This window comes from Sciurus carolinensis, chromosome 18, assembly GCF_902686445.1.
Source record: "Sciurus carolinensis chromosome 18, mSciCar1.2, whole genome shotgun sequence".
NCBI classification, from domain to species: domain Eukaryota; kingdom Metazoa; phylum Chordata; class Mammalia; order Rodentia; family Sciuridae; genus Sciurus; species Sciurus carolinensis.
Genome location: NC_062230.1, coordinates 4,990,567 through 5,015,082, shown reverse-complemented (window position 1 = coordinate 5,015,082; position 24,516 = coordinate 4,990,567). Strand labels below are relative to the sequence as shown.

The 24,516-nt window shown below is 58.1% G+C and overlaps 1 protein-coding gene across 4 annotated transcripts in view; it reads left to right on the top strand.

Annotated features, from left to right (window-relative positions):
* The first annotated feature begins 15,923 nt into the window (after positions 1-15,923).
* The window catches only part of Clip2 (CAP-Gly domain containing linker protein 2), a 59,904-nt gene continuing 51,311 nt past the window's right edge, over positions 15,924-24,516 (top strand). For all 4 annotated transcript variants that reach the window (XR_007106098.1, XM_047533505.1, XM_047533504.1 and 1 more), the window contains exon 1: positions 15,924-16,222. The gene's annotated coding sequence lies outside the window, so the exon portion shown is untranslated. The remainder of the gene's footprint in view (positions 16,223-24,516) is intronic.

Below are 24,516 nucleotides of genomic sequence, written 5' to 3'. Positions count from 1 at the left end.
AGAGGAGAGCCAGCCTGGAGCCCGGCCTCTGGGGTGGCACCAGCCAGGGGCGCAGGTTTACCCTGGGCAACCTCGGGCAGCACTGGTGTGACAGTCATTCTTTCTATAGTTGAGTTATTTGGTGGCAGGGAGGCCGGTGGGGATTGAACCCAAGGGTGCTCTCCCACTGAGCCACACCCCAGCCATTTTTATTTTGAGACAGGGTCTCCCTTAGTGACTGAAGCCGGCCTCAAACTTGTGATCCTCCTGCCTCAGCCTCCTGAGTCGCTGGGATGACAGGCACGTGCCGCAGCGCCTGGCCAGTCACAGCTTTCTTTTGTTTTTATTTTTCTGAATTTTGTTATTGTTGCAATGAAGGTTTAATTACTTAAATATTGGATCTTTGATTCATGATACTTTGTCTAAATATTTTTCTTTTTTTGGTGACAAAGTTGGGGATAGACCCCAGGGCTGTGCGTGAGCCACAGTGCTTTAGCGCTGAGCTGCTTCTCCAGCCTGGCACAAGAATGTCCCTGGAGGAAGGAATCTCCCCACAGCAGGGTGGGCATTCTGTTGAGATCCATTTGCAGGTTTTTATTTTTGAACAAAGAGACACAGTGCTAAAAAGCACATTGGAAACCTCAGATTTAAACAAGGCCCCAGAGACTGTAACAATACAGGAAAAGATGGTAAGTTTAACTATATTTAAAATTTAAAATGCCTGTCCATTCAGAGTCACAATAAGCAAAGTTAAATTGACCAGCCTCAAGCCGGGGACGTCACTGGTAACTCTTCTAACGGAGGAATAATACCTTGGATGGGTAAATAATCCTAGAAATTGCTGGGCGCCGCGCATACACCTGTATTCCCAGTCACCGGGAGGCTGAGGCAGGAGGATTGATGGCAACTTTGAGGCCAGCCTTGACACTTTAGCGAGGCCCTGTCTCAGAATAAAAGGTAAGAAAGGCCTGGGGATGTGACTCAGTAGGACAGCACTCTATGGTATGTGTGAGGCTTTGGGCTGAATCCCCAGTACTGCAAAAAAAAGAAAGAAAAAGAAAAAGACAACAGCCCAGTAGAAAACGGGCAAAGGATTTCAGAGAAGAGGGATCCCGAGTGGCTCGCAAACTGGAAGAGATTCCAAACCCCATTGTAATCGGGGTTTTGGGTTCATTCATTTATTTCACATTTATTTTTCACAAGTCTCAGACCAGAACAAATGGAAAGATCTGCCAAGCACTGTGGATTCTAGAGAAAGAAACTCACTTTCTGCTCTGAGAACGTCATTCCGATCCCCGCTTGGGGGTCTCTGTGGAATTACACAGGAAGGCGCATGCTCCCTGGGACCCTGCGATGTCCCTCCAGGTGCACTGGAAAGCACTCTGCAGGCCATGCGCACAGACCCCACCGCAAAACCAGAACACGCCAAGCACAAACCAAAGCGGAAGCGACGCGTGTTAGTCCCCTTGGCGTGGCTGCAACTCAATGCCCGAAACAGGCCACTTGCACAGGGGGTTTCCATTCTATTTATTTATTCATTCATTTATTTTGCAATACTGTGGATCAAACCCCAGGCCTCGCACGGGCTTGGCAAGAACACTACACTGAACGCCACCAACTCATATTTTAAATTTTTATTTTGAGGCAGGGTCTTGCTGATTTGCTGAGGCTGGCCTCAAACTTGAGATCCTCTTGTCTCAGCCTCCCAGGTCGCTGGGATTACAGGCATGTGCCGCCACGCCTGGCTGAATTATATGCATAATATATATATTTTTTTCTTTCCCCTCTGAGGGGCCGGGATCCGAACTGGTGTCCTTGTGCGTACTAGGCGAGCGCTCTCCAACACGAACTATTTCTTTCGCTTGCATAATATTTTGTAGTCTAAACCCAAAGCAGTTTACCAAACAAATGCACAATCCCATCCCCCATTAGAACCAAGGATGAGGATGATGTGGGAGAGGGAGGAACCTGCCCACAGCCACTCAAAGAAGTTGGGGACAGAGCCAGGATTCTGTCCCACCCTCAACCCCCACCTGAACAACAGCCCCTGTCCCATGGTGACTTGACTCTCAGTATTTCCAAAAGACCTTAGAATGGGACCAGGGCCAGTGTGGTGTGCTGACCCCAAATTCAGGGCAAAGGGTCCAGAGGGCCAGCTAGTTTCCAGCTAGTGGACAGTCCCTGCTGCACCCTTCCTTGTTATGGGGTGCAACTTAAGAACAGATCGATCACCACTGAGAAGTCCAAATGTGAGAGTCTTTATTAGCAGGCTGACTGACTGTCTCACACAACGCCCCAAAAATGGCCGTTAAGAGAACGGCCCGAGCATAGGGTTGCAGGGGGTTTTATACCCTAAGTCAGTACATCAACCATAAGTGTCAGTTGCTATGATCGAAATTACAAACTAGCATCATGGGATCTGAAGTCATTAGCAGAGGGGGACGTGGGTCAAAATGACCTTACTTAGGTACAAACTAAAGACAATCGCTGTTGACATCATCGTAAACATGGTACATTGTTTAGGAAACTTGGAATCAAAAAGAGAACAATTTTTCATTATACAAGAATTGCCATTTCGTCATTTTGTATTGCCACACGTGTCACGCTAAGTAGCTGATGATGGGTACAGAGGCGGGACGTTCCCATGGGAGAAGCATTTCCTATGTAACATGGAGTCTCAGAGCAAACTGGAGCCTGCTTAGTCATTGTCCACGTAGCCTGGCCGATAGCATTTCCATGGAGTCGAATCTGTCAACCCGTCACATCCTTAGGGGAAGTTCCTGGGAGTGACAGCAGGAGGGACAGACTGGACCAACACTCCAGCTTTCATCCCCGGGCCTCAGGCTTGTGGGAGGGAGGCCGGGGAGGGTTTCTGACCTGTTGGATGCTGGCGCCCTGGAGACACCCTGGGTACCAAGGTGCTGCGGTGGGTGCTGCCAGGTGTCCTTGGTGAGAGGCGACGTCCCGTCCTCACGGCCCCTGCAGACCCTCGCTACGTCCTGTGTCTGCAAAGTCTTTTTCTGGCTCCCCTGAGCTCCAAGGTGAAGGAGGCCAGGCCTGGGAGGCTGTGGGGCACCGTCCACAGCACTGCTTGCTGCCCCTCCTCCATGACAGTCCCCGAGACGTGCATGAGTGTGACCCAGTCCCCAGGAAATGCCTGCTACCTTAGTCTGCTCAGGCAGCCGTCCTGAAACACCACGGACTGAGGGGTTTTTCAGACCTCAGTTCTGGAGGCCCAAGGTCAAGGTGAAGGCTGGGCTGGAGTCTCTGGAGGCTGCTGTGGCTTTTCCTCTGTACATTCAGTGCTGGGAGTTCAACCCACTGGTGCCCTAACCACTGGGCTGCAACTCCTTTTTTTTTTTTTTTTAAGGGGAAAGGCACGGGACTTTTGTTAATAGTTTCCTGCATTGGGATTTCCAGAAATCAGATCAGACACAGGGGCTTCTTACGCCCTGAGGAAATCAGAGGACTTGGCCACCCGCTCAGGCGAGGCTGCCTCTGGACCGAATGGCATTACCAGAGACAGGTGCCATGTCCAACTGGGAAATGTGACCGTTTTCCAAAAAAAATCGGAAATTCACAGCACCTATTGCGGGAGACGCCCCATTTACCAGTGCCGGCCTAGAAACGTATCCTGCATGAGCTCTGTGAGAACCTGAGATCATTCTAGAAAAAGCCAGTTCCACCTTTAAGATGACTTTTGATGGTTTTGCTTTCCAACTAGCTTAGATAGGAAGCATGGAAACGTGGGAAGTCAGGAAAAACAAGAACTGGTCATTAAGTTCTGCGGAGCCCGGTGGTGGCACATGCCCGTCACCCCCGTTGCTCGGGAGGCTGAGGCAGGAAGAGCCCAGGTCCAGGCCCGCCTGAGCAACCAAGTGAGACCCTGTCTCAGATAAGACTTACAGGCGGTGTTTTTCGTAGGGTGCTCTTTTTTAATTTTAATTTTATTTTTGAGACAGAGTCTTGCCAATTTACCCAGGCTGACCTTGAACTTGGGATCCTCCTGCCCTAGCCTCCGGAGTCATGGGATTCTCTTCCCCTTATGAGAGCCCCAGTCCTATTGAACTACACCCCGCCTGTATGACCTTACCTACCTCTTTAAAGGGGCTATCTCTCTGGGTGCTGGGGTGCACTCTGTAAACCCAATTGCTCAGGAGGGTGAGGCAGGAGGATCACTAGTTCGAGGCCAGCCTGGGCACTTTATAAGACTGTCCCTCAAAATTAAAAATAAAAAAGGGCTGGGGATGTAGCTCAGTGGAAGAGCACCTTGGGTTCAATCCCTGGTACCCCCCCAAAAAATGTGTCATCTCCAGATACAGACACATAGGGGAGATCCATTGTGAGGGGTGGGGGCAAAATTCACAGTTCAGTTCAAACACCTGGAATTTGACCAAATAAAGCTCCCAAAATCCGAGGGGGAAGAACAACCCATGAATTGATTCACAATTGCTGCTGATTCTGCCACAGCCTCTGCTCTGCTGCCGGCTCTGGGCCTTGAAGCAGAGGAGACGGGCTGCGTCACGGGCAGCCTGGGGTATGGCTGCCTCTCTTCTGCCCTCTTCCACTTAAGAAAGCCGGCTGGCAGGAAGTGGGTGGGAAACTTCTTCATCAACTGTACCTAATCCCTGCAGTAAATTGAGGGGCTAGCCTAGACCTCTCAGGCTGGTGTGGTCTAACCTGGTCTGTCCTCCGCACTGAGCTCTGCAGAGGCCACATGCTGATTCCTGACTTGGAGCCTGGGCTGTGGAGCCTGCACGCTCTTCTTTCTAGTCTCCCCTGATCTTTTTTCCCCAGTGTTCCACCACTCTACCACCCAGCTGCATCTCTAGTCCTTCTCGTTTTGTAAAAGTATTTTGAGGGGCTGGGGTTGTGGCTCAGTGGTAGAGCGCTTGCCCAGCACGTGTGAGGCCCTGCGTGGGATCCCCAGCACCACATAAAAACACTAAATCAACAAAATAAAGGTAGTGTCCATCTACAACTAAAAATTAAAAAGTTAAAAAAATACATTTTGAGGAGATATCAACTGGTTCAATTGCTGAGGCTGGCCTCAAACTAGAGATCCTCCTGCCCCAGCCTCCCGAGTCGCAGGGATTACAGGCAGGCGGCATTGTGCCTGCTCCTCTTAATTTCCAGGACCAGGGCGGCACTCTCTTTCCGGCACCTTGGCTTGATCCATCATGGGCAGCTTGTTTGACCTTGAGGTTGACCCATCAGGAATTACCGTTCCTGTTTCAGAGACGAGGAGACGAGTCCCAGGGCCGCTGTCGGAGGCCCTGGGGTCAGTGCTCTTGATGAGGCCCCGCGGCTCCTGCCCGGGTTCTCCTTCCGTCTGCCCTTAAAGTCACGACCGCAGCGCGGTCCTTGGTGTGGGCACTCATTCCTTCATGCCCTGAAGCAGCAAGCGCCCTGGGCAGGGAGGTCAGACCTGGCAGGACCGGGCAGGCAGGGCTCAGCCCTCTGCACACTGGCACGCTGGCGGCCAGGCGGCTCCCAGGGTGGGAGCACTCTGGTAACCTGTTGGCAACGTTGGCCACGAGGCCACAGAGACAGAGAGGGGACTGAGCAGGACGAGGACCCCGGACAGGCCTGGGCACACAGGAGGCTGCGGACACCAGTCCGGTGACTTTGCAGAGAAGATCGGGTGGAACCTTAACACAGAGGGCGCAGCTGATGGGCTGGTGGGACGCAGGCAGGGAGCGGCCACGCGTTTTGCTCTGGGCCCTGGGGAGGGTTTGGGTGGAAGCTGCCCTTGGTCCTCCAGGCGGAGGACAGGAGCTCAGGAGGACATTCAGGGACACCCTCTCTCCGGCCCCCTCTCCTCTTCCCCTTGCTAGACCTTTCGTCAGGGCCGTTTTGGCTGCGATGGAGAACTCTGCCTCTTCCTGCCAAGCCACCACCCTCGCTGCCTGACAATCGTCCCTCTTCTGGGTCCCGTGGCCGAGAGGGAGACAGGGCCATGTCCCTTGGGGGCACTCGCCTCTGGACTCCCTGTCCCCGTGTGTGGAGGTGGACAGCTGCTTCATTCCATGGACAAGGGCGCTGAGGCTGGGCTGAGTCCCGGGTCGCGGCCACCCAGCTGGAGCCCTGCTGTGGCTCCACACGGCCCCTCCCTGCGATCGTGCTCAGGGCCTGCGGCCACCCCGCCCCCAGCACCGGTTCCTCAAGGCCCTGGGGAGCCTCTCCACGGTGTGAGGTCCTAGCACCATGTCCCCTCAAGAACACTGGGGAGCGTGCATGCGCACAGAGGCCTGGTACCAGGTGTCTTTGGCCCTGGCCCTGCCGGCCTGGGCCTCCAGGAGCCTTCTGGGCAGACAGCTAGGTCCACCTTTCACCCCAACTGCAGGAGTCAGGGGCCGGGGTCCTCGTCCCACTGGGGTGTCCTGCATGGCTCACCCTTTCTCAGCCCACACCCTGCCAGGCACTGGGCCACTGTCCCAGTGAAGGCTGGACCCGGCCATGACCACCTGCCTCCTTCCACTGTCAGCACAGCTCCCTGAATGGCCAGGGTGTCGGGCTGCAGGTCCAAAATTGGTGTCCCTCTCCTGCCTCGAGCGGTTCGGAGCTCCCTCTTCCCCTCAGGAGAAGCCCTTTCCCCTGGGTGGTCACCGGAGGCCCCCAGAGCAGGGCCTGCTGCCTCTCCACTGGCTGGGCAGCACCAGCGCCCCGGACTCCGGCCACCCACGCTCCCTGAGGCTCTTCCCACCCTCGCCCTCAGCCTGCTGTGCTTGCTCCAGACACTCCTGGGGGTCCCCTCCTCCCGGAAGCCGCTAGCTCCACACATCAAGATTAGACCCAGTGGGGCGCCTGGCACGTGCCAGTAACCCCAGCGGCTCGGGAGGCTGAGGCAGGAGGATGGCTTGAGCCCAGGAGCTCAAGGCCAGCCTGGGTGACATAGTGAGACCCAGTTTAAATAAAATAAAAGTCACTAAAGGGGTCTTGCTGCTGGGACACCGGTTGGCCAGGAACTCAGCTTTGCGTGCTGTGCACATGTGGCCCACAGGTGTGGGATGCGGGAGGTGACAAAGGTGAGGCGCAGGGGTCGCTGCAGGAGGCTTCTGTGTTCCAGAGGCCTACAGCCTCCTGAGGGGTGTTGCCTAATGGTGCTTTAGGGTTCCTACAGAGGCAGCAGAGGTCAGGCAGTAACCGCCTAGCTTTTCCCCAAACTTCTGGCCACAGACAATGGGGGCGCGGTGACATCCAAGGCTCAGGGGATGGAAGGGTGTGTGAGACCAAGAAAAGCCAGACCAGGCTGCGCAGTTCCATTAGGAGCCCAGGTGGCCGAGAGAGAGCACCAGGGGGGTGGGAGCAGGGACGCTCCACCCCAGGCCTCCAGGCCAGAGGGACTCCCTCAGGGCACTTCCCAAAGTTCCAGGAACAACTACCAACGCTGACCCCGTGTTCCCCCCATCAGCCACCAAGGACACCAAACAAGTTTTCCCATGAGCCAAAGTCACTGTACAGGACAATCCTTTATTTCAAAAGGACACTCTGACCTTCCCGGGACTCTCTCGTCCTTTCTGTTAGGAAACCATGGTGACGGCGGTTATTTCTCCAGCATCTTTTCTGGGTGGAATCATATTTCTGGGTGATGTCCCAGCAGTCCCTGGTGTTGGGCGGGAACGGGAGACCTCGCTGGTGTGGCTTCTCAGGAAGACCCAAACCTGAGAGGGGTGTGTCCTTAGAGCTGGTGCGTCTTGTGGAGGGGGCAGCGGACGGGGACAGTGTGGGAGGAACAGCCCCGCAGGGCCCAGGGCCTGTCCCTCGGCAAACAGCTCTCGGAAGGCCGGGCCGTGGCTCCGTGGTTGGGTCCTGGCCAGTGGGAGGCCCTGGGTTCCATCCCCAGCACTGCAAAAAAATAAAAATAAAAAGGCTCGCGGAGACTCAGAGGGTCCAGGGTGTGTCACTGCCTTGGCCGAGCGACACATGCACAGATGTGCATATGTGGGACTCAGAGGGGAGGCTCAACGGAGGATGGCCAGCCAGGCGGCACATGCAGCCAGCACCTTCTAGAGCCTTCTCTGGGCAAGAGGAGGCAGGGAGCCCGCAGCCCAGCCCAGGACCAAGGAAGAAGCACCCCCGGAGGGCACAGCGGGACTGTGCACACCTAAGACGGGTCTCCCTCGGAGCAGGCGCCACGCCGCAGCAGTGGGCGCTGTACACTCCGGGGCCTCCCCAAATTCCCAGACCCCGTTGAAGAAGCCCCTTCGAGAGCCGCCCCAGGAGCTGCTGCCCCCTCTGCAGCCTTGGGGCCCCTGTGGCGCTGCCACCTGCCTGAGGTGTGAACGTGGCTGCCTCTGTACAGGGGCAGGGAACAGAGCCGCCCACAGAGGGTGGGACAATGAGCAGCCTCTGCTCTCCGTGTAGAAGGGGTGGGCCCTGCCCTGGGGGCGAGCTGGCACTCTGCACCCAGAGTCTCTGCCGGCTGGCTGCCAGTCACCCTGTGGAGGAGGCAGGCGGAGCTGGTGGGGACAGACTCTCACTCAACTTGGGTGGCCACTGTCAGTGTCTCCCTGCTCCCTCCCCCTGGGGGGCAGGCTCTGAAGACCCGCAGCCTGGCACACCTCAGGCTCCTAAGCTGAGTGACCACGGCCACGTCCCCTAACCTCTCTGTGTCTCTGTTTTCTTCTCCTTAAAATGGACATGATAATCACCGACCTCTTAAGAGTAGCTGGTGGGGCTCAAATGAATTATTACTGTTAGTCACCTTTTCTTTCTTTCTCTCTTTTTTCTTTTTCCTTTCCTTCCTTCCTTCCTTCTCTCTCTCTCTCTCTCTCTCTCTCTCTCTCTCTCTCTCTCTCTCTCTCTATTTTGGTACTGGGGATTGAACCCAGGGGTGCTCTCCCACTGAGCTACATCCCCAGCCCTTTTTTAATTTTCATTTTGAAACAGGGTCTTGCTAAGCTACCAAGGTTGGCCTCAAACTTGCGATCCTCCTCCCTCAGCCTCCCTAGTCGCTGGGATTATGGGTGTGAGTCACTGTGCCTGTCTTAGTCAGCTTTTCATTGCCAACCAAACCCCCAACAAGAACAACTTCGAGGAGGAAAAGTTTATTTGGGGCTCACGGTTTCAGAGGTGTAGTCTACTGCTCTGGACCCAGTGAGGCGGAACATCATGGTGGAAGTGTGGCAGAGGTCGGCAGCTCCATTCATGGCGGCCAAGGAGCAGAGGGGAGAGAGGAAGGGGCCGCAGGGAAGATGGGCCCTCCCAGGGCAGCTCCGGTGACCCACCTCCTCCAGCCACACCCGTCTGCCTGCAGCTACCGACCCCCAGTGAGTGCATCCCAACCGGCTGGGTCCACTGGGTTCCAGCTCTCAGGATCCAAGCGCTTCCCCTTGAACCTTCCTGCATTGACACAGGAGCTTCTGGGGGCACCTCATATCCAAACCACAATGATGCAAACGGATGGTGACAGGGCCACGTAGACCAGAGGACTCTGAGGTGCCGTCTGTAACAACCAGCCCAGAAGCCAAAAGACAACCTCTGTAGGGATTCAGTGCGCCCCAGAGGCAGGACTTGCTCAGTCGCCGCAGGTTCCCTAATTTGTGCCTGCGCTTCCAATTTAGGACCAACCGAAGAGGTAAGCATGCTCCCCACATACTGACAAAGACAAATGATGCCGACCCCGTAGGACACCCTCCTTCCAGTTACGGGCCTCCAGCCTCCTCTGGCCGCAGCCTCCAATCAGGGCCTCCGTTTCCACCCTAAAGTTCTCACACCCCAGGCTTGCCTTTGGGTCTCCATGTGGCAGATCCCCTGGCAACAGCTAGCTGTGCCTGTTCTCCTTTGGGTGGTCTTCAATCATCTCGACAACCACACGAAACTTTCAGCTTGCAGTGTGACCTGTGACAAGTTCAGAGCTCTGCCACCCAGGCTGCGTGTCAGATGGAAAATCCCACCTGCACTGAACGGGACAGACTTCTTCCTTTCATCGCTCCCTGACAGTATGGTGTAATGGCCACCTACCTCGCGTGTACCCTGTCCCAGGTATTATGAGTCACCTAGCAGTCATCAAAAGTCTACAGCAGAGGTGGGACAGAGAGAAGCCAGACCATCAACAATGGACAAAGTGGTTCAAAGTCTGGATTTGAAGTCCACTTTCACGTGGGTGGGTTATAAGTCCAGATTTAGCCAGGCCTGGTGTCTACTGCCTGGAATCCCAGTAGCTCAGGAGGCTGGGGCAGGAGGATCATAATTGAAGGCCAGTCTGCTGGGGATGTAGTTCAGCAGTTCAAACCCGAGAACTGGACAAATAAATGTTCTGAAGTCACTTTTGCCTGCCGTGGTCATGAACACCACTGTGAAGTCCATCACTAGATCTTACCCACGGGCGCAGCCACGTGGAACTGCGCTCACAAGCACATCGCAGCCAGGACAAGGAAAACACTGAGCCCGGCCAGCAACGGTCAGCACGTCCACGAAGACCCGTCCCCGTGAGGCGGGGCCAGGGCACATGCTCTCCCTGCGCCTGTACACGGACCACGCACCTGGCCAGGGGCAGCTGGCCCCCCTGACCGCTCCAAGGCCCGTTCTGCCCTGATCCCGTGCACGCTTCTTTCTTTCTCTCAACAATTTCAATCTGTGCCTGGCACCTGTCCTCAAGTTCCCTTCTGTGAGGACACCAAGGACCCCACAGCCTGAGTTGAGGTCCCCTCTCTTTTGGGGGACCTCCTCAGGACCCTTGTCCCCGTGACAGGGAGGAAGTGTCTATGGAGGACGCGGGTAGGTTCCTGCCAACGCTGCATCGTGCGCACAGGCACCTGGGCCTCCGAGGCCTTGGGGCCTCTGCAGCCCCGGCCCTGAGGATTCCCTACATCTGCCCACACGAACGCCAGCTTTTGCTCCTTCAGGGAGGCCTGGCCTTATGTGGGCCTCTAGGAAATCCAGGAGGCTGCAAGGAAGAGCCCCCAGGACCCAGGAACCGCCAGGGGAGAAGCCCCGTGTGGCCCAGCAGCAGGGTGGCGCTCCCTCCTCCCAGCTGTGCCAACCGGAGGGAGATGCCAGGGCTTCCTCGTGGGCAGAGAGAACTGGGTTCAGGCCAAGTCCACGTGTTTGAAAGCAGGGGTGTGGCCGCCAGCTCAGCAGATGTCTCCATGGCAACGCCACACCAGGCCCATGCCGCCCAGGGCCACCTCTGCTCAGGCGGCCGGAGAGGCCAGGGCCACATCCAAACCCCGGCCCACAGCACCCGGCTGAGACGCAAGTTTCTCTGATTCATCCTAAAAGGGACGCACTCCTGTTTCGGGAAAAAGCAAAAAAGGAGGAAAAAAATCCCTAGGGTGTCCCCAGCCAGGCCGCCGGGTCAGGGTTCCCCTGTGCAGCACTGGGGACCTAAGCTTGCACGTGAGTGTCCCCGAGGAGTCACACACTTCCTGGCAACAGCGACTCAGAGACTGAAATACTCCATCATGGCCGGGGACGCGGCTGGACCAGAGAGCACTGGCTTGGCGGGCCTGGGGCCCCGGGGTCCACCATGCGATGTCCTTTCGGATCTAAAGATCAAAAAGTACATGAAGGGGGGGCTCAGGGGCGGAGCGCTTGCCTAGCCCGCGTGGGGCACTGGGTTCGAGTCTCAGCACTGTGAATAAATAAGGAATAAATAAATGTCCACTGACAATTAAAAAAAAAAAGTCGGTCAGACACTCGGCAACCTGGGAGCGAGCGGCCTCTCCGGCCCTGCCCTCTGTGGTGCAGGGAGCTCTGCCCTGGCCCCAGCCATGCCAGGCTGCCCTGCGTGAGGTCTGAGCTCGTGTCAGCAAGAGAAGGGCTAGATCAGCACTCTGTGCTGCGACAAAGCCCTGGGCCGGGGGTCTGGCTGGAGAGTCCCTCCCCTCTCCTTGCCCCTGCCCCGCCTCTGGGGCCGGGTAGGGGCCAGACCCAGCCCATCCCACATCTCAGGACATTCCCTCTGCTACTGGAAGAAGTGGAAAACTCCAGACCAAACTCCAACAGGACAGGAGCCAGTCCTCTCTCACCAAGCACAGCCACCTGCAGTCAGGGCCAAAGGTCCTTCCTTAGGTGAGCGGCCCCACCCACCGCCTGCCCAGGTAAGGCTTGTGGGCCGCTGGGACCGCAGGAAAGGAGTACACAGCGTTGCTCTGAATCCTACTGTCAGTGAGGGATGGGTCTGCTGGACAGGGCCAGGTGAGCTCAGCTGCATCACAGCAGAACCTGTGTGACCAGGGTCAAGACCTGCCCCTCTTTAGACCTCAGTTTCCCCACCTGTGCAAGGACAGGCCAGGATTAGATGAGGGTGTAGTTTGGAACCAGGAAGTATTTTAGTCCATTCTGAAGGGCCAGTGTCCTTGGAACCATGATCATCTTCCTGCTTCTAGAAGCCGCAGGTGTCAAAGGAAGGGAGAGGCAGCCAAAGACAAAGAGGCTGCCCCTCTGCACCAGAAGCTCCCCCGTGAGGACAAATCACACCACCACCAGCACCCCGTAGTCTCTCCTGAATCCTCTCCTCCGCTGGAACTGGGTACACAGACCAGGAGGGGCTTCTAGGAGCCCATGGGACGCCTGAACCCATCTGCACAATCAGGCGTGAACGTCCACGTGTGCATACGGGCATAAGCATGCCGCATTTTCCCAGGATTTCGGCTTCTCAAAGCCGTGTGGGCCCCTGAGCGTAAGAACCTCAGGCTTGAATGGGTGAGACCCCTCCCTGCGAGTCCAGGTCTAGGCTGTGTCCTGCCTCCCGCCAGCTGGTCTTTCAGGATCTGCCTCTCAGGTTGCCCCACGTGAGGGGCCAGGAGAACATTCTGGATGGCTTCCTATAGAGTCCCAGCAGCCTCTGCTGTCAGGATGCCCACGAATGCCCAGGGAGGCAAGGATTTCCCAGCATCTTGGGAGGAAGTAACCAGAAAAATGCCTGCTTGCTAATTTTTGTGTTTCTTCCTCTCCACGGAGAGGGAAGTCCCAGTTAGAACCACAGAGGAAGATCTAAACTCCTTTTTTCCCCCTCTGTGCTGGGGACTGAACCCACGGCCAGCAATTTACCCCTGAGCCACATCCCCAGCCCTTTTTATATTTATTTGAGACAGGGTTTTGCTAAGTTGCTGAGGCGGGCTTTGAACTGGCGATCCTCCTGCCTCAGCCTCCGCAGTCGCTGGAATTACAGGTGTGCGCCACCACGCTGGCTTTAACATTCACTCAACCTGTTTTATGACCTTGCTCTTTGAAAAAGTGTGTATTTCCTTTATTAAAGAAACACACAGGTGGGTTTATTGACACTATTGATTGCCAGCCAAAGAAAGAAGGTAGTCACTGTATCCGCTGTCCTTGAAGTTTCAGTCTACGTTTCCATTTCTCCCAGGGTTAGACATTTTAAAATATATTTTACAGATATGAAAACAGAAGTTCCAGTCTGCTTAAATTTTCATACAACATGGTTTCAGTAAGGAAAGATTAGAAACTGTTTAACAATAAAAGAATGCTCAATAAAATTCCCCATCAATCCAAAGAGGTATGTCACTCAGCTATGCAAAATAAACGAACAGGGGCTGGGTTGGGGCTCAATGGCAGAGCGCTCGCCTAGCACACGTGAGGCCCTGGGTTCCATCCTCAGCACCACATTAAAAAATATATAATAAAATAAAATAGTCATAAAAAATAAAAATAAATGAACATTTGGTACCTTTAGGTTTAATGTAGTTAGGAGAGGTTCCAGATGATTTCAACCATTACTCTTTGACTTAGGTAACATTTCTTTCTGACTCTTTGCTTGACTTTATTTGAATTAATTATTTTTATTCACCCATTATTCCCTCTATAAACTTGTTAGTTTTACAATCATGTAAAAAATTTGAGCGTGGTTGCACTCAGGATTAAATATGCATCCTTGACTTATTAAAGTGTACTATAAATGTTTTTATCACCTCCAGGCAGACGACTTCCAAACTTTTATTTCTAACTTCCCTTGATTTTAAATTTTTTTCTTTTAAAAGTTGGCAGTGCTGGGATTGAACTTGGGACCTGTGCATGCTGAGCATGGCTCTACCGCTGAGCACGGCTCTACTGCTGAGCTACATCCTTAGCTTCGGTGTTTTCATTTTTCATTATTAAAAATTATTGTCAAAGTTCACATTTCTTTCTTTTCTTTCTTCCTTCCTCTCTTGCTCCCTCCTTTCCTTTTCCACACGGGGATTTGAACCCAGGGGCACTCTACCACTGAGGTACATTCCCCAGTTCTTTTTATTTTTTAAATATGAATTCAGTTTTATATTTCTTTATTTGGGTACTAGGGATTGAACCCAGGGGTACTTTACCACTGAGTTACATTCCCAGCCCTTTTAGTTTTTTATTTTGAGACAGGGTCTCGCTAAGTTGCCCAGTTTGGCCTCCAACTTGTGATCCTCCTGCCCTGGTCTCCTGAGTAGCTGGGATCACAGGGCTGCACTCTGCGTCTGGCCAAAGTTCACACTTCTTGATTGTTCTCTACATGCCAGGCACTGTTCATTTTAAGCACCTCACTTTGATTAGTATATTCAGTCTCAACAACAATCTCAGGAGGCAGGCAGTTCATCATTAGCCCCATTTCGTTGGTAAGGAGACTGAGGCCCAGAGAGGCTTAGTGACTGGTCCATAGACCAGCAGTTAAAGGGGTTGGGTTCTTCCCGCTGTGCCATGACTTGGGTACCCTCTCTCGATATCCAGACAGTTCAACTCCCTGACAGGAACAATTAGCTCCCTGTTTCCTGATGCTACACTTTCTGCCTCACATTCCCTCCCTTTCTAGCAGGCTGAAATCTCCTGCATCTCCTGTCTCAAGTCTCCAGGTCCAGTTCCTCCCCCCAGCTGGGGACCTCCTCAGGGCTGGCCCGGTACCCAGCCACCATCCTTATACCCTTACACTTTTGCTTGGATTGAGTTGAAACACCCTCCCCAATTTACAGGTGGGGAACATGAGGTAAGAGGTTAACTTATTTCCCAGAGATTATGCATGGATGGGCGGCTGAGGGGTGGTAGTAAGTGCATACGTTCACTCATTCATTCAAGGATTACTGAATGTCCACCCTCTGACCAGCACTGCACTGGATGCTTTAGGGGACATCAAGTCAACAGCAGCTGGTTGGGCAGTCACTCCTGACCAGTCCAACATCCCCACACTAAGGGGAACGTGTAAACTGCAGTTGGACTTTGCAGGGGGGCTATGACTTGTCCAACAGTAAAAGAGGGAAGGGGCTACAGGTAGGGGACCTGGCCGGCAAAGGCACAGAGGTGGGCTTAACCAGGGGTGGGGGCTCAAGCCAGGAAGAGAGCTCACAGCCGGCGTAGGGTCGCTGGGATTGGGTTACTTCTTGGTCACTGAGCTGCCACTTGTTTTCTGCCCACCAGGAGGGGACCCAGGCAGCTGGCTCAACTCCTCCGATCCCACAGGAGACAGATTTGTCCTGGGCTCAAGGCGCAGAGTTCATCTGCATATCTGGTACCACGTTTTCCAAGACGCTTGGGGACCGGTCACCATAAGATCATATCGTGGCTCCATACCCGCTGATGTTCTCACCTCGACTTCACGATGTCCTTTTCTTCCCTTCTGCGTAGTCCAAAGGTCACCCCCTGTGTAAAGCCTTCCAGAAACTCCAGGACCCCACCCCACCCCCCATCGCCCCAGCTCCTGACTCTCCCAGCGGTCTGGGACAGCTTGTAAGTGGAACAGGGCTGAAGGATGCCCTCTCGCCAAACACTACCTGGGAGCCAGTAGGTGTCCCCAGCTGAGGTGGGCGTGGGCGTGGGCGGGTCCCCGACGTCCGGCAAAGGACAGCTGCAGGGGCTCAGGACGCCCGGCGCGGGGCGCGGGCGCGTTTTCCGCCCGCCCGCCCTCTTCCCGCGCCGCGCGGCGGCCCGAGAACCGCGAGGCCGCGCGCGCGCGCGCCCGCCCCCGCCGCGCAGGCCCCGCCCTCGCGCGCCCGCCCCAGCGCCGGCCCCTTTTGTTCCCTCCCGGAGCCCGGCCGCTCGCTCGGCGGGCGCTCGCTCGGCTCGGCTCGGCTCGGCCGCGGGGCGCGCAGGCGGCGGCCGGGCTGCTCGGGGCGCGCCTCCCGCCTTCCCGCCGCCGCGGGCCCGCAGACGGGGTGCTAGGCGGGGCCCGGAGCGCGGAGCGCAGAGCGCCGACCGGGCTCGGACGGGCTGCACCGGGCGGGCAGCGGCGCGCAGGGAGTGGCCGCAGCATCCTCGCCGCCCGGCCCGGGGCCGGGAGGACCAGGCCGGGCGCCGGCCGCCGACGGGCTGCTGCTGGAGGGCGAAGGTAGGAGCGGCCCGAGGGGCGGCGGGCGGGGGTCGCGCGGCAACAAAGGACGGAGATGCGGGGGGCGCGGCAGCCGGCCGGGCTGGGAGCTGGGCGGCGGGCTCGGCGGCTTTGTGGGGCGGGGGCGGGAGGGCCCGGGCCGGCCGGTGGGCGTGGGGGAGCCGGCCGGGGCACCCCAACTTCCCGGCCGCCTGCGGGCGAGCAGGGCACGCAGCCAGGGCTGGGGACGCATCCCGCGGCGGCTCCCGGTGGCGAAGGCATCGCGGCACCCTCCGTGTCCCCACCCACGGACTGGGGTCCGGGGCATCTGCCTGGGGCCTGGGGTCGGTTCTCCGAGGGCAGCACAGGCACCTGGACGCGCCGCTGGGCTCTGTCTCCCGACCCCGGGCACAGCCTAGTGGGCGCGGCCATCCAGCCCCCATCTCCTGCCCCGGGGTCTGGGAGAACCCCGAGCCCCCGCCCCGCCGCCTGGGGTCTCCGGGCCGATGCCCTTTGCAAAACTTGGGCGAAGTGCGTGGCCGAGCGTGGGTAGGGAGCCACCCGGGCGGGCGGTTTCCCGCAGGGGGTTCCCCCCCAAGCCGGCGAGGCTGGCGCTGGTGGCTGGTGAGGCAGCAGATTTTTCGCCTTCCCCCCAGGGAGGGGCAGTGGCGGTGGAGGATGCTTGGCTGGGCCTCCTGGGCCCGCCCGCGTGGACCTTTCAGGCGGAGCCTGTGTCCTGCGGGTGCCCACTGGGCACTGCCACGCAGGCCTGAGCCCCACCCGGGGAAAGTCGGACAGAGGGACACCTTGGGGGCAGTCACGCAATCAGTGCTTTCCTAAACCTGAGATCCTGCTTCTCGGTTCTGGGTGAGTTGGAAAAATGGGCTTCGTGACCTGGGTGAAGGGTCTCCCCTCACCAGTGTAAGGTGCCCTAGAGAGGCTGGCAGGATGGGCTGGCCTAGGACTGTGGAGAGGGTAGGGAGCGCCACGTGCCAGAGGCCTCCTCCCCATCAGTTGTAAATGTAAACAATGAGCTCTTCATTCATCCTCCTGGCCACCTGATCCAGCACTGCCAGGGGCGGGCAGGTACACAGGACCCAAGTCTGGCTGCTCCCTAGGAGCATAGCACAGCGGCACCTGATGGGTGCCTTTCTTGGTGGGGAGGCCTGGGGCATAGAGGGAGGGACCGCTGGAGAACGGGGTGGCCCAGGAGCCTGATGGAACTCGCTGCAGAAGCTTGCTGCCAGGATGCTGCTTGGGCCAGGGCTCGAAGGCAGAAAAGGAGGCAGGAGACATGTCACCTTAGAGGGGCAGCCAAGGATGTAGGTGACTGGAGCCTGGGTTTCAAGGCAGGGAACGCTCTGTGGAGGAAAGGGATCGTTAGGTGAGTTCTCTCAGGTACCTGCCTGTATACAGTAGGTGCCCACGAGCCCAGGATGCATCTGTGTCTGCATTGCCTCGCCTGGAAGGGATGTTGGGGTGCAGGCTTCAGGATGGACAAGGAGGGTGGAGACAGGAACCCCAAAGGCAAGAGAGCCAGGTGGGGCTCACTTGCAAGCCTGGGCCCTGGGCAGCCCCTCCGCAGAAGGTGATAGAGTGCTGCACCAGAAATCCCAGCGAGGCGTCTGCCTAGAGGGGCACTGATCCCTTCCCAGCCCCACCAGCACTTGCGGGTTCTGGTACTGAACCTGCTCTACTTAGTAGCCCTGTGACCTTGGACGAGTCCCTTCCTCTCTCCCTCCCTGTTTCCCCAGGTGTAAGCTGGATATTCGCTGTCTGCCTTTGGGGTTGTTGAGAGAATCGAGTGCCCCGTGGCGGTGCATTCCTTGTTACTGCTGCTGGCTCTGCAGCCTCCCCCCGGGGCGATAGGTCTCCCCTGCCAGGCCGTCCTGCCCACCTGCGGTGGCCCTGCCCGTTGGCCCTGCCCAGGCCTGCTGTCCTCCACCTCACTGTGACCTCTGCCCCGCTCCCACCTCCCTTGGCCACGGGAAAGCCCACAGCCGCTGGCAGACTTGCCCACGTGTGGTTCCCCAGGTCCCTGACCCTGCCAGCTGGACAGAGCTGTGTCGGTGCCCCTCTGGTTCCCTGCCCAGAGCTTCTTCACAAACCACTTCCGCCTTTGTGCAGGTCAAAAAGAAAAGGTGCCCGCAGGGCGCCTGCCTGCCAGGAACCGCCGAGCGCTCTGACACGTGTTCCCGTGGCACCTGGACAGCGCTGCCCACATTTTATAGCCAGGACACCCTGGCGCGGAGGTTGCCGTGTCTACCCTGCGTGCCTGCGTGCGTGCTCAGCACCTGCTGTGTGCCTGGGGGCGTGCTGCCCCCCACAAGCCATGCCGCCCTCCTTCCAGGTTCCTTTCTCTGAAGCACAGTCCCGGTCACGGTCACACCCTCCGCCCACACCTCCACCCGCTCGCTCAGTTACAAAGTCCATACATGCTGCCCAGTCCAGCCCCGTCCCCTGTGGTTCTCCCTAAATTCCCACTCCAGTCAGACAGCCCAAGCCTCCTCCGAGACCCCCGGGGCCTTCATGAACTGTGGGTGGGGGAAGGGCCTGGGGCTGGGGGCGCCCCCCGTGCCCGGCTTTGGGATGGTTCAGTCCAGGGACAGGAAGCTTCCTCCCATTAGATGAAGTGAAAGGGAGTGAAGAGTCGGAGCGGGAGCTCGGGAGCTGGGGAGCTTGGGCAGAGGACAGTCACAGGCCGCCTACCCGGGGCGGCCACCCCTCCTCCGGCTCTCCTGTCTCCCTGCTGCGGTTTCATTTTCTTAGCCTCTGGGTTCGTCTGTCCTCTGCCGCTGCTCCCTGCAGGCTGGCCGTCCTGGCTCCTGGGCGTGATTGTGGCTGGCCGTGTGGCTGTCCTGAATGGCAGCTTCAGCTGCAGCCATGGGGTACCGAGGGGTGTCGAGCGTTGTTCCTTGGAGGAGAGGGACAGAGAGGTGGACTCTGACTGCTGGGCCCTGCCCGCTCAGCTGCCGTCTGTGGGGACAGGCCACGTGGTCTCTGGGGCTGGCGTAGGAGACAGAGCTGGGTGCACTTGGTATAATAAGTCAACTGCATTTAGGGTACGCAGGGTGTGCTGGGTGGGACCCAAGATCGGGCCCCCCTGTCCCTGGGAGCGCCCAGTTTGATGGTAGAGGCATACCCATGGCCCTTCACCGTTGGCCCCAGGATAGAGTGTGGCATCCGCCTCCTGCAGTGTGACCTGGGGGGTACCTGGGTGCTCTGATCTGACTGGAGTGGGGAGGGGGACTAAGGGGGTAGCCTGGGCTGCCTGGAGTCCCTGCCACCCCAGCGCCATCCCCCCTTGCTTCCTCTCTGAGCTGCGTAACCAGGGTCATCACAGCCCGAACAGCAACCCGAAGTCCTGTCTCCAGAGAAGATGCTTCAGGTTAACGAGCGTTTCCCTTCCTCACGGAGGGGCTGGGGTTCCCGTTCACAAGCCTAAGTGTAGGGCCTGCCCGCGTGGCTTCTGTGGCTCAGCATCTCTTGTTCCATGGAGTCCCTGCCAACTCCAGCTGAGGCCTGGGAGGTGACCCTTCCCTCCCTTCTGTGCCCTCCATGCTTTGGGGATGGAAGGGCGGAAGTTCCAACTTCCTGGGAGGGCCTGAGTTTCCAGCCCCGAGGGTGTCCCACTGGTTTCCCTGCTCCCTGCTGGCCGGTGGCCCCAGCCACCTCCACTGTGCAGCACTGAGCCCAAGGAGCTCCTCCTGCCCTGGGAGGACGGTGGGGACAGGCCAGCGGGAGCTCCTGCAGCAGGGAGCAGGGTGGGCGGTGGGCTCCCCAGTCTGGGCCGGGAGACAGGTGCAGCCACGCCGTGCCGAGGAGTGGCTTTCTGTGTCTGGACTTCTGCCTCCCCGCGTCCCTCCTTGTCTGCTCAGGCTGTTTCCTGCGTGAATGTTTCACTCCTTGGCTCACGTTCAGCTCCTTTCCTCCCAGGGAGGAGACAGGGAGGAGGGGACACATCTCTGAAAGGTCTCGTATGTTCTTCCAGAAAGGACTTGAGGTGATTCACTAAGCTAAATGTGGTGGAACGAGATTAAAAGTAAATGAGAAAATCAGGGCAGAGGAGACACAGGGTCGCCAGAATCAAATGGAGCCAGAGGAAACTTGTGCTTGTCCTTTGGAGTAATGTGGCTCAGCTTTCCAGCAGCCAGAACCCAGGGGAGCTAGGAGTTTGGAGTGGCTTCCTGTTGTCCGTAAGCTATACTTAACATTAATGCCGGCGTGACAGACAGCAACCAGGAGGGGTGGGCGGGCCCGGGAGCCTGGGGTACAGTCCCAGTGATCCTGAGTGCAGGCCGAGGGGTGGCGGATGGCAGCGCCTTCTGATCTGGTTCATCCTCCTCCTGGGGAGTCCTTGGTGGCAACTGCAGGGGGCAGGAGTTGGCATATGTCCCTCCATGAAGGGTCTGGTGGGCTCCAGGGCTGGCTGAGAACCCAGGGAATCCAAGCAGGGAAGCCCCGTCTCTCCCGGAGGTGGCCACACCTGCAGGGAGGGCTGAGATGCCAGGTGCGCCCACCTGCCCGAGGCAGCCCACACCACACTTGCAGAGGGCGTGTGCCAAGGCTGGGAGAGGGGAGAGGCCTTTCCTGCTCGCCACCTCGGTTTCCCCACTGGTAAAGCAGAGCTGGGAACGCACCTCCGTGGGGCGGCGGAGGCCAAATGAGCTGCCATTCGGGAGACCCAAGGACTGGTGCCCGTCAGTGGCCTGCGTGGGCTGGAGCCACACACACAGAACAGGCTGCTGGGCTGGGACACCAACACCACTCAGACCCACGCGGGTTCTGGGCCCAACACAGAGCAGGGACAGGTGCTGTCCTGAGGGTGGACGTCGGCTGACCCTTCCTCCCCCGAGGTGGACAGCCGGGATAGGGCCAAGGGCGCCCAGCGGGCTCTGGCCCGTGTTTTTGTTCTTCTGAATCATGATTGTACATGATGGCGGGAGTCACTGCTACACGTTTGTAACCGCCACCCTGCTCCCTGCTGCACGTAACCGAGCAGCGTGATTTGGCCAGGTGGCGATTTCTGTTCTTTCTGCAGTCCTGGGGCCTCCCCTGTGCAAGGCCGGGCCCACCAGTGAGCAGCGTCCTACCCAGCAAGTTGTTTTTGTTTTGTGTTTTTATTTTTTGGTACCAGGGCTTGAACCCAGAGGCCTTTGAGCACTGAGCCATGTCCCCAGCCCTTTTTTTAAAATTTTTTGAGACAGGATCTCACTAAGTTGCTCAGACCTTCGCTAATGTGCCGAGGCTGACCTTGAACTTGTGATCCTCCTGCCTCGGCCTCCCGAATCCAGGATGCCAGACGTGCACCACGGTGCCTGACGTGATGTTGATCTTGACAATACCGGTAGTTCCTCGGCGATGGGGCGTCGTCCACGCCTGGCACTCTGTCCGTTGGAGCATTCCAGACCCAGGCTCGTTCAGACCTTCCAGGAAAGAGGCCAGCGGGTGCCTTGTCCCCCCGTGTGTGGGTGGAAACAGGGAAGGTCAGAGAGTGCAACGCCTGTCCCCAGCTGCGTTCTGGACTGGCTATTGCCGTCCCTGTCCCTCTGGTCTAGATGGCCTCTGCTAACGGCGGCACCAGGCGCACACTCCTGCACATGTGCTTGTGCCTGTTGATGCCTGTGGCCTTTGGAGGACCTCAGACCACTGTCATATCTAAGTGGCTTTTTGGTGCCTCTTATGACTCAATTTGTGTCCCCCCCCAAAATGTCTGTGCTGGACTCCTAACCCCTGGAATCTCAGAATGTGACCTGTGCAGAGATGGGGTCATAACAGAGGTGGTGACATTCAGTGAGTTCCTAGGGTGGGCCCTAGTCCACTACGACCAGTGCTTTTGTAGGAAGAGGAGGTTTGGGCATGGACGTGTGCAGAGGGACAACCATACAAGGACCCAGGGAAGGGCGGCCATCTGTATGCCAAGGAGCCGTCCCAACCAGCTGGGCACAGTGTCACCCGCCTGTAGTCTCAGCCGCTGGTGGGGAGGCTTAGGCAGGAGGATTGCTTGAACCCAGGAGTTCAAGGCCAGCCTGGGCAACATAGCAAGACCCACTTCATAAACAAAAAGTGTGTGTGTGTGTGTGTGTGTGTGTGTGTAAGCATATACCTTTACTTATTTGTGAACCCATGTATTTACATACCTACATCTACCTAACCTGTGTGCGCACACACACACACACACACACACACACACGGGCTGGGGTGGGGCTCTCGGGCAGAGCTCTCACCAAGCGTGCACCAGCCTGTGCTGCAGAAGAAGAAAAGATGGAGGACCCAGCCCAGCCACCCCCCACCCTCTGACTTCCGGGCTCCCAACTGTGAACAGTGCTCTGTCTTCGTCCTCCACCGTCCGCGGCAGCCTTAGGGAGCTGACAGCCCTGAGAGCCATGTCCGTCACCCGGTGGGGCGGCGGCATGCTGGCTCCTTTCTGGTGAGCAGTGGGCGACCTCGGGCCCAGGTGTCTGGGTTCCTGGCTTGCTCCTCCACCCCCTCAGCTTCCGTGTCATCAGGAGGCTCGCGCTGGGCCTGGGGATGCCCCCGCGTGGCCTCACCCTGGGAGTGAGCCCGGGAGAGCCCCTCAGGCAGCTGTGCCCACTGCAGCAGGAGCACCCCTGGGGGCGCAGCCTCTGCTGGGCCCTCCTACAGGGCCTCACTCACTGCCTGCCTCCTCGCTGGTTGGACTTACCCCTGGTGAGCACCAGGGCTGGGGGTCCCGGGCAGGATGCAAGCTGGTTGGAACATTGAGGTGCCCCTGTCCCCTCCCCAGAGCCAGGGATGTGAGCAACTGCCCTGGGTGTCCCAGTCAGTGTGGGGAGGACCCGGCGGCTGAGGACGCTGTAGTTCCTTCCGTCAGTCTCACTGTCAGCTGTGCCAGGCGCTGTCCTCGGTACTGAGCCCGCAAGGAACAAGAGGCCCCAGGGTGGGGCCCCCACACGCTGTGCTCCGAGGACCCCGAGATTGCTGTGGGACTGGGAAGATGGGCGTGCGGGTGGGAGGCTGGCCTGTGCAGAGGCCTGGGCACCAGATGGTGGGCATGGTGGGCATCTGGCGGGAGGAGGTGGCCTGTGCCCTGTGTCCACCACTGACCCCCCTCAGGTGTTTGAGTGCCTTGTGCTGGGCCAAGCTGGCCGCCTGTGCAGGCCCTGCTGTGTGGGAGAGCCAGGAGTCCGGCCACCTTCCCACAGCCGCCTGGCCTGGGTCTGTGGGGTGGGGCTGCCTGAGAAGCCACAGTGAAGGGTGACCGGGCCACTACCCCGCCTGGCAGGAAGGACTCTGGGCTTTGCTGCTCCACTCCCTGCACCTCTGACTGCTGGCCTCAGGGACCCTCCTGCCCAGCACAGCTTCTCTCTGTTGGGGCAACTGAGTTGGGCTGTCCCGGTCACCTGCTCTGTGACCTCGAGTGCCTCAGTTTCTCATTCTGTGAAATGGGACTTAAAGGGGGATCCAAGGGTGGCTTGGACCGTGGTTGTTCCAGGCCCTCCTCCTCATGCCAAGGTGGCCGGACTCCTGGCTCTCCCACACAGCAGGGCCTGCACAGGCGGCCAGCTTGGCCCAACACAGGGCACTCAAACACCTGAGGGGGGTCAGTGGTAGACACAGGGCACAGGCCACCTCCTCCCGCCAGCAGGGCCCGGCTGCTGCCTGCCCAGTGTTGTGGGCCCATGGCCGGGGGAGGGGACTTCAGCTGTTCAGCTGTGGGTGGCCACCCACAGCTGGGGCTGGGCTCTGGGCCATGTCTGTGCCCTGATTTTGAGAATGCCAACTCTGTGTGTGTGTGTGCGTGTGTGTGTGTGTGTGTCCCCAGCTCAGGCGAGAGTGGCAGACTGGCCATTCCCAGGGCTCTGCAGTCTCCCTGGGCTGTTGGCAGGGCCAGGCAGTTGGCTTCTTTACAAATGGGAAACTTGGTCCCTAACACAGAGACGGGAGGGTGAAGAGTGGGTGGGGCCAGAGCCCAGGCTTCCAGACTCCGCCCCCACTCGGTCAGCCTCAGGTGCCCGAGAGTTTGTGAGTCCTGGGGACGCTGGCCTGTCTCCCGTGCTTGTCCTCACTCCCACGTGGCCTGCCCTGCCCGGCCACCGTCTGGCCAGCCGCATCCCCCTACTCTCTCCTTGAAGCCACGTCCCCTCTGCAGCCTGGCTTCCAGCCGCATCTCTGCTTGGAGGTGTGAGCAGCCCCTTCCCCGTGCTGGGTCCCAGCTGTCTTCATGGTCTCCGGGGCCACCAGCCCTTGGTGCTCTCAGGACGATCCGGGATCCCGTTCTTCCTGGGCTCCTCTGTGCCTGTGCTGCTGGCTGGGAGCCGCGCTGGCCCTGCGCT